The following is an 8,960-nucleotide window of genomic DNA, read 5'->3' as shown; positions in this document are numbered from 1 at the left end:
GTGAGGACTCCAGGACTATGTTACACAGCTGCATACATTCCTCACAAGGCCAAGCACCTCACTAGCAAGGGTGCATTCTACTGTATGGAGATGGGACCTCGATGAGCCTCGCCTTAGTAGTGAGACTGAATCTTCTCACACACCCTGTGCGCTTAGCTTTCTTCTTTGGAGAACTGCTGGCTCATGTGTTTTACCCACTTTGCTTTGAGATGGGCTTTTTTTTATTTTTTAAGATTCTTTTTTCTAATTATTTTTTCTAATGTATATTTTTACTTATTTCAGAGAGAAAGGGAGAAGGTGAGAAAGATAGAAACATCAACGATGAGAGTGGCTGCCCCCAGCATGCCCCACACTGAGGATTGAACCTGCAACCCAGGCATGTGCCCTTGACCGGAATCGAACCTGGGACCCTTCAGTCCTCAGGCCAACGCTCTTCCCACTGAGCCAAACTGGCTAGGGCTAAATTATGTTTTTTATTGACTTTTAGAGAGAGAGGAAAGAAGAGGGACAGAGAGATAGAAACACCTATTGGCTGCCTCCTGCACACCCGCCACTGGGGACTGAGCCTGCAACAGGCATGCAGCCCCACCAGAATCCATCTGTGACCTCCTGGTTGCTGGGTCCATGCTCAACACTGAGCCACATCCTCTGGGCCAATTGTTTGTTTTTTTGTTATTGACTTTCAGGAACTCTTTGTTTTTTATTATTATAGCTTTTTTTTGCTTACGGTGCTTTTTTTTTCTTTAATATATAGGGTGTTCCCCCAAAAAATGTATACACACTTTGAATAATTATAAAGGCAGTGTTTGTACTTCAACTGCATTTTCAAACTTCCAGTAGCATTTTAGGATGAATTTCCTTTGATCAAAGCTTAGTCTGGCTGCAAAGAAAAAGACATCAATTGAGCTATCGGCTGTTAAAGTGTGTACACATGTTTCTGGGACACTATGTAGAGTCATATTTCTCAATCTTTTCATTTTGCTTAAATTTTTCTCCTCTGGTTAACTTCTCCCAAGTCTTCATGGCTCACTCAGATCCCCTCACTCCAAGTAAACTATCCTCTCACATTGTTCTATATCATATTCCTTACAAAAATGTTATTTTTTGTGGATGCTCACTTCTTTGTCTCCCAATAAAGTAATAAGCTCCTTCAGAACAGGAACCATATTTGTTTTTGATCACTACTGAATACCTCAGACTAAAACAGTACTTGGTGCCCTAACCGGTTTGGCTCAGTGGATAGAGTGTAGGCCTGTGGAATGAAGGGTCCCAGGTTTGATTCCAGTCAAGGGCATGTATCTTGGCTGCAGGCACCAAGCGGGGGTGTGCAGGAGGCAAATGATCGATGTTTCTAACTCTCTATCCCTCTCCCTTTTTCTCTGTAAAAAATCAATAAAATATATATTTTTAAAAATAAAACAGGCCGAAACCGGTTTGGCTCAAAGGATAGAGCGTCGACCTGCGGACTGAAGGGTCCCAGGTTCGATTCCGGTTAAAGGCATGTACCTGGGTTGCGGGCACATCCCCAGTAGGAGATGTGCAGGAGGCAGCTGATCGATCTTTCTCTCTCATCGATGTTTCTAACTGTCTATCTCTCTCCCTTCCTCTCTGTCAATAAAATATATTAAAAATAAATAAATAAATAAAAAATAAAATAGTACTTGGCACACCAAAGACACATCACAAATACTTGCTGAATAAATGACAGTAAAGAAAAAGTCACACAGGTGCATCTGACATAGGTAAACATATGTTTAGCTTGTATATGTCTGTGCTATACATGAATGTTCGTGACATATCCCTTTATCATGGACAGCAACAAACATTACACATCTTACCAAAAAGAAAAATATAGCGTCAGTGTAAATCTCTGGGGGCCACAATATTTACCTAAAACTTTAAAAATATTGAGCAATAATCCCAGTCCTGGGGATTTACCATAAAAAAATGAACTGAAAAATAGAAAACTTGACATATATAGAGTCTATTATGAGATAAGCACCCCAATCAACTGGTTAAGTAAACAATAAAACCGTTATGGAACAGAATAATAAAATATTATCTATCCAATAAAAGTACCATGGACAAAGCATATACAATACTAATCAGAAATGCTTATAACTTGGTGATAACTAAGAAAAGTCAGGATGCAAACATACATTACAATGTATATTTTACAAGTATAGTGTCTCATAATTGCAACTACTTTCTTAAAGGGACAATGAAGATAAAACAGTGGTGTACTTAACTTAAGAAATAATATTGCCTTTTTAATGGACCTTTTCCCCAGGATTTTAAAGATAAGCTTATATTTCTTTCATTTGAGGAAAGATGGTTTAAATTTCCCTAGCCACAGTTCTGCCCACCATGAGCCCAAAATCCCCAACTCAGGTACCTCCCAGCGGAAGCCCACCTGCTTTTGTCTACATGTAAACCTGGGAAGTTACTCCTAGGTTACAGTCCTTGGAAAGTACCCAGAGTTTGCAGGGCACTTTAAATAAATGGCTTCTGGCCCGGCCAGCGGGCTCAGAGGGTGAGCATGGACCTATGAATCAGGAAGGACAACTGCATTTTATTCCCAGTCAGGGCACATGTGGGCTCGATCCCCAGTGTGGGGCGTGCAGGAGGCAGCTGACCAATGATTCTCTCTCGTCATTGATGTTTCTCTCTCTCTCTCCCTCTCCCTCTCCCTTCCTCACTGAAATCAATAAAAATATATTAAGTAAATAAATAGCTGGCTTCTGCCTGGTCTCTGAGGCTCTTGAGAGTCACCCGTCCTCCAGCCCACCTGGCTGCCTGGCTCTCCCACCTCAGCCACAGTCCAGAGGCACAGGGCCCTCCCTTCTCTGTCTGCAAGGTCATTACTGAGACCACAGACCCCTCACCATTTCCCTCCTGGGTAGGGATTCTCAGCCACACCACGCCTGGCTGCCTGGGGCCCCATTTCGACCTGTCTTCCCTCCACTCTACTAGGGATCAGCCATCTGCCTCTCGCCCACACTGGGGGCTTCTTGGAGCCAGGGATGGTTTCTTATTCACGGCAGAGCCCCTGTACCTGGCCCTCAGTCACTCATCCCATTCACTGAATGCCTAGCATGTATGTCCCAGGCACTGTCCTAGACCCCTGTCCAAGAGAAATGAATGTGAGCCACATGCACTTTTAGATTCTCCAGTAGCCACATTTAAAAAAAAAAAAAAAAAGTTAAAAGAAACAGGTGAAATTAAATTAAATCATATATCACATTTAACCTAATAGACCCAAAATTTCATTTCAAGATATGGAATCCACATGAAAGGATTTGTTAATGAATTATTTCACATTCTTTTTTGGTACAAAGTCTTTGCATGCCAATGTGTGTTTTACACGCACAGTATGTCTCCATTCAGACTAGCCTCACTGCGGGTGCTCGGGGCCACAGAAGGCTGGGGGCCACCACCGGGGACAGCGCTGTGTAGGTGCTTGTGGACACAGCAGCGAAGGGTCCAGAAGCCCAGGGCTTGCGGCCACGCCCCCCGCTACCAGCCTGGTCCCGCTCCTGGCGCTTTTCACTCGGATTTCCTTTCTTCTCTACACAGCAGCCAGACGGATCATTTCAAAGGCGAAAGCGGCTCAAATGGGCTTTCTGCTGAAAACCTTCAGTGGCTCCCCGTTTCACTAACTTCAAGGCAATGCCTTAGGCCAGTGATGGCGAACCTATAACACGCGTGTCAGAGGTGACACGCGAACTCATTTTTTTGGTTGATTTTTCTTCGTTAAATGGCATTTAAATATATAAAATAAATATCAAAAATATGAATCTTTGTTTTACTATGGTTGCAAATATCAAAAAATTTCTATATGTGACACGGCACCAAGAGTTAAGTTAGGGTTTTTCAAAATGCTGACAGCCGAGCTCAAAAGGTTCGCCATCACTGCCTTGGGCTGAAGACTTCATGAAGCCCCACCCACAGCACCAGCCCGGGTTTCCCAGCTGCCTCTGTCCGCCTTGCTCAGCCCATGCCCATCCGGCCTCTTCCTTCAGCTCCCCCATCTCACAGGCCCGCTCCTGGGTCGGCCTTGGTCCTGCTCTGCCCAGGGCCTGAAACACCACCCTCCACACTAACCCCATCTCCTTCACGAGGCTCTGACGTCAGCTTCTCAGTGCATCCTGTCCAAACCACAGACGCTGGCCCTGCTCCACGCACCCCCCCCAGAGCGCAGGACCCCCTAATACACTCTGACTGCCCTTGTTCCGTACGTCTCCGCTTCCTTAGCTGTCTACCCCAGCTATAACGTGAGCACCATCGGCATGGAAGTCTCCGGAACCCTTTTATGTTCCTTTCTGCACCCCCAACACCAAGGGCAGTGCTTTGGCACAGAGTAGGCCCACAATCAATATGTGCTGCATTGATGAGAAGAAGTAAATGACTTGCTGGCAGCCCTCCGCCTTCTAGAGTTTACAATGTAGTGGGAGAAGGCAGAGATCTGGAACATCCAGGCACGGTAAGGACCGCCTTCGTTTGCTGGAGTTGCCACAACAAAATACTGTAGGCGGGGCAGCTTAGACAATAGAAATGTCTTTCTCAGACTTCTGGAAGCCAGGAAGTCCAAGGTCAAGGTCCCGATGGATTAGGTCTCTGGTGAGAGCTCTCTTCCGGGCTAGTAAGAAGCCACCTTCTTGCTCTCTGTCCTCACAGAGGGAAGGGAGCTCTCTGCTGTCTCTTCTTCTTCTCTTATCACGAGGACCCCACCCTGATGACCTCATCTCGCCCTCATCACCTCCCCAAGGCCCAGCCTCCACATACCATCACACGGGGAGTGTGGTTTCAATCGATGGATTTTGGAAGGGCACCAACATTCAGTCCATCACATGGCTGATGGGAAAGAAAGAAACAAAACCGAGGAAGAAAAGTGGGAGAAAGGGAGGTTGCTGTTTTATGAGGCAGCCGCCAAGGGAAAAATCATAACCATAATAACAACAAATATAGCAATGACCGCGTATATAGTCATTACCACGTGCCAGGCCCTGCGCGAAGCATCCTCCATCCACTAACACAGGGGTGCCAGCACCCCCCACCCCCGGGCACTGGAGCCCATGTGGTTTTTGTCTGCGCTGCCTCCATCAAGCCCCTGCTCCTCCTGGGGACCACCCTGTCCCCACACCGGGGGCTTGGACCAACTAGATGCCAGGGATGCCGCCTCTTTGGCATCTCCAGCGTCTAGGACGCCTGGTAACGGCTTAGCAAACGCTTAGCAAATGAGTGAGCCCATCAATGAATCGATCTTAAACAGAATAGCCAATGTCGGTTGGGGCTCACTTACCAGGAAAAGGGAGTCCCGGAGAAGAATAAGTAATAACAATTGCTTTGCTGTCTTACTCAAGAGCTGACTTCCTCTGTGCTAAGTGCTTTTGCCCCATCCCTGGGAGGGAGAGTGTCCTCCCAGGGCAGCAGCTGAGGAAATGGATGCACAGAGAGCCAAGTGCAAAGGCAGGGCCACCCCCGGGTGCCCTCTGATGCCTGCCCCTCTGAGCCCTGCTCCTGCAGCTCTCCTGGCTTCCTCTTTCTTAACTGGCTAGCATTCCTTTCAGCTGCCTGCAAAGAGCTCTAGTGAGGGTGCTGCCACTTAGAGTCTCTGTAACCAGAATGTTACACCTTTACACGTGAAAATGCATTCAGAAACCACCACTCCAAGCAGCCACAGGAAGTTGCAAACCCCGATCATTAGAACTAATAATATTAGCTACCGTACTGAGTGCGCACTGGGAGCTCAGGCCCTCTGCTAATGGCCTGCTGCTCTTCCGCTATTTCGCTATTTCCTCCTCACAGCAACCTGTGAAGTTGGCGCTTTATCCTCCCCACTTTAGAGACGAGGAAACCGAGGCTTAGAGAGGCGAAGCAACCTGCCCCAAAGTGACCCAGATCCACACTGCCCTTCAATTTTCCCAGATGCCTTCTGCCACTGTCTTCCTCCCTCTTCAGTGTCCTTGTCCTGGGGACAACCCCTCCACGTCCCAGCCTGTCAGGCTGTTTCTCACCTAACACAACAAGGACTGTAGGCTGAGCACCACTTGTTTCCTTGAAAACAAAGCAATTCTCACAGCCACACAATTCAGCCAAGTTCCCAGGGCTGGGTGAGCCACCAGACCTGTGAAGATGACTACCCCCACAGCCAGCTGGCTGCTGCACTCAAGTTCATGGTCAAGGAGGGAAAAGAGGCAGGTATCCAAATAATACTGCAGCTCAGATAACCCACCAGGTACCAGCCAAACAATACCCCATAACCACCACCACCACCACCCGCCCCCCCAAAAAAAACGAGGAAGAGAAAATAAAAGAAAGCCCATTCAGAATTCTGCAATTAATAAATGACTGAGCAAGGGCAATAGGGTGGTGAAGACCTGGGGGTGTGGGTATGGGCTGGGAAGAAGGGAGGGGGGGATATGGGAGAGATCTGTAATACTAGCAACAATAAAAAATATGTATATATTAAAAAATAAAAAATGACTGAGACCACTGTTTTTTATGACCTAGCATTGCTGTTGTTTTTAAATTGATTTTATTTTTTGTTTTGTTTTGTTTGTTTTTTAATTGATTTTAGAGAGAGTGGAAGGGAGAGGGAGAGGGAGAGAGAGAGAGAGAGAAACATCAATTGGCTGCCTCCTGCAAACACCCCAACTGAGGCTCTAGCCCACAATCTGGGCATGTGCTCTCACCGAGAATCAAACCTGCAACCTTTCGGTGCACGGGACAATGCTCCAACCAACTGAGCTACCCCAGTCAGAGCTGTTTTTTGGTTTCATGATAAGGTTGAGAGAGGGGCCACCACAATCTTTGTGTTCTTAGGGTCACTACTGCACCTAAACACAGCCAGGATAGAGGCAGGTTCTCAGAACAGGTGGGGGAGGGGGGAGGCGACCTTATCACTTGCAAAAAGAGCTCTAGCTCCCATAGCTCCCATCCACTGCGAAGGGTCACAGTAATGACACGCTGGTCACATAGCCACCACCTAGCTGTGTGACCTGGGTGAATATTCTTAACCTCTCTGAGCTGTGGCTTCCTCATCTGTAAAACAGCAATAATAATAATCCCATCTTACATGATTGTTGGGAGATTAAATGAGATAATACATCTAAAGCATTTGGGACTGAGGTCGGCCCGCAATAAGAAATCCATCATTACTAGACATTTGATTATATCTGCCTCGTGGGGTCGCAGGGAACAGAAACTGCAAAGAACGTTCTTGGCACGATATACAATTTTAATGTTATGGGAGCTACTATTATTGTTGTTATTAATTACTATACTGTTACTAGTTACTTGGGGCCAGAAAAACAGAAGAGGCCGAGGAGGTACCAAAGAGAACACATTTTAGCAGTTTTCTCGAATTTCTAAAGGTTTCAAGGGAAGGTGGAGAAGTGACCATCAATGCGGCTCATCAATAGTCAGAATTATTCTAGGCTTAGCTGGTTTGGCTCAGTGGATAGAGAGTCAGCCTGCGGACTGAAGGGTCACGGGTTCGATTCTGATCAAGGGCATGTACCTTGGTCGCAGGCTCGATCCCTGGCCCCGGTCCGGGCGGGTGCGGGAGGTAACCAATCGATGTGTCTCTCTCACACCAATGTTTATCTATCTCTCCCCCTCCCTTCCACTCTCTATAAAAATTAATGGGAAAATATCCTCGAGTGAGAATTAATAACAACAACAAAAAACAGTCAGAATTATTCTAGAGTATTGCTCTGTTCCCATCTTGGGTCAGGGTGCCCTGCAGACACTGAGTATATAAAGATGGGGGTCTTGATCTCTTAAAGAGATCACAAACCAGCACGGGAAGCGAGTGGGGGGCGGGGGGAGATTAGGGAGAGTGCTATGTCTACACCCAACTATGAAAGGAAATACATAATAAAAAGCCGAGTGTCCAGGAGGGTGTCTGACATGAAAAACACACCCTGTGAAGGGAACAGGCCAGGGAATGAGACAAGGGACCGGACCTGGCAACTATCCAAGGTCCTCACTTCCCCAGGAAAGGGTTGATCTGCCTTTGGTCTGACCAAATTCAGGGTCACTCATACAAGGAGGAAGAAAGGAAGGTGTCTTATCCCCCAGGAGACCCCTTAGCTGAGCCGTCCGAGCACCATGCCCTGGCCATGGTGACACAGGCTCCCGAGTCCAGCTAGCCGGTCCTCGTGCCATTCAGGAGAATAAAAGCTAGAAGCACAAGGGACTGGCTGGATGTGGACGGAGATACTGACCAGCGACCACACAAACCATCAGGGGGGGCGGGGGGTTGGGGGGGGTCAGATATTCCAGAACCAAGGAAAAAGCTCCCTCTTCCCAGCCCAGAAAAGCTCCGGGCAGGAGCAGATGAGCACACCACACAGCATGGAGGAGCGGGGGAGGGGGAGGGGCGAGGGAGGGCAATCAATGAGAAAAAGAAACTGATTTCTTCTACTTTTCAAGAGAAGCCTGCTGCATGCAAAATTCTGCACTCGAAGTAGGTAGAGCAACAATAACAACAGCAAAGTCACCCTTAACCGGGCAAAGCAACAAGGTCACCACATAGCAAATGGCCTCTGGGGTCGGTGGGCACAGCCTCAGGATGGGCACTGGACCCACCTAGCCCTTCCACCCCCCAGTCCAGGGCGTGGGATTCTAGCTGGGCCCTCTCGCCAGGGGCTCAGACCGCCAGGCACTGCTCACCTTCAAGATGGAACTCCTCTCAGACAGTGGAGACCAGGCCACGAGGCTCCGGCCAGCCCGGGATTCTGTGTCTCCTGCTGCTTCCAGGGACGTTTTTTTGCTCCTAATACTTTCAGGAAGTTCCACTCTGGGTTCAGAGGATCCATACAAGCCCCAACGCCATGGGTGGGAGCTTTGGACCGATTAGCTGTGACCACAGGACTGTGTCAAATGAACAAGCCTCAACTTGTCACAGCCCGTATGCAAAAGAGGCCTGCATCATCCTATAACCGACAGCGAAG

General features: G+C 47.8%; 1 long non-coding RNA gene across 5 annotated transcripts in view; it reads right to left on the bottom strand.

Moving 5' to 3' along the window:
• The window catches only part of LOC102258014, a 333,402-nt gene that overhangs the window by 323,415 nt on the left and 1,027 nt on the right, over nt 1-8,960 (bottom strand). The gene's annotated exons all lie outside the window — the stretch shown is intronic.

Source organism: Myotis brandtii, unplaced genomic scaffold, assembly GCF_000412655.1.
Source record: "Myotis brandtii unplaced genomic scaffold, ASM41265v1 scaffold911, whole genome shotgun sequence".
In the NCBI taxonomy this organism is placed as follows: Eukaryota; Metazoa; Chordata; class Mammalia; order Chiroptera; family Vespertilionidae; genus Myotis; species Myotis brandtii.
The sequence above is the reverse complement of the archived record's forward strand: the minus strand, read 5'-3'. Positions and strand labels throughout refer to the sequence as shown.